Source organism: Nannospalax galili, unplaced genomic scaffold (assembly GCF_000622305.1).
Source record: "Nannospalax galili isolate Female #2095 unplaced genomic scaffold, S.galili_v1.0 scaffold209, whole genome shotgun sequence".
NCBI classification, from domain to species: Eukaryota; Metazoa; Chordata; class Mammalia; order Rodentia; family Spalacidae; genus Nannospalax; species Nannospalax galili.
Window position 1 is genome coordinate 3,311,976 of NW_008360319.1, and position 288 is coordinate 3,312,263.

The window sequence follows — 288 nt, forward strand, 5'->3', positions numbered from 1 at the left end:
CTGGTGTGGGCTTTGGGGACCCCGGCTGTGCTCACTTTTTCCTTCCTTTGTATTTTATTCCTCATAAAATGCAGAGAATATTTGTCATGCCACATGGAATGAGCAAATGACCTTAAAATTACTTTCATCTTTGATTAATATTCACTTTGTTCAAATTCAATATTCTATTTTTTTAAACCTTTAACTTTAAACTTCACATTGCTCTTTATAACTTGATTTGAGAAAATGGAAAAATAACTGGACATGGTGGCACACACCTTTAATCCCAGCACTCGGGAGGCAGAGGCA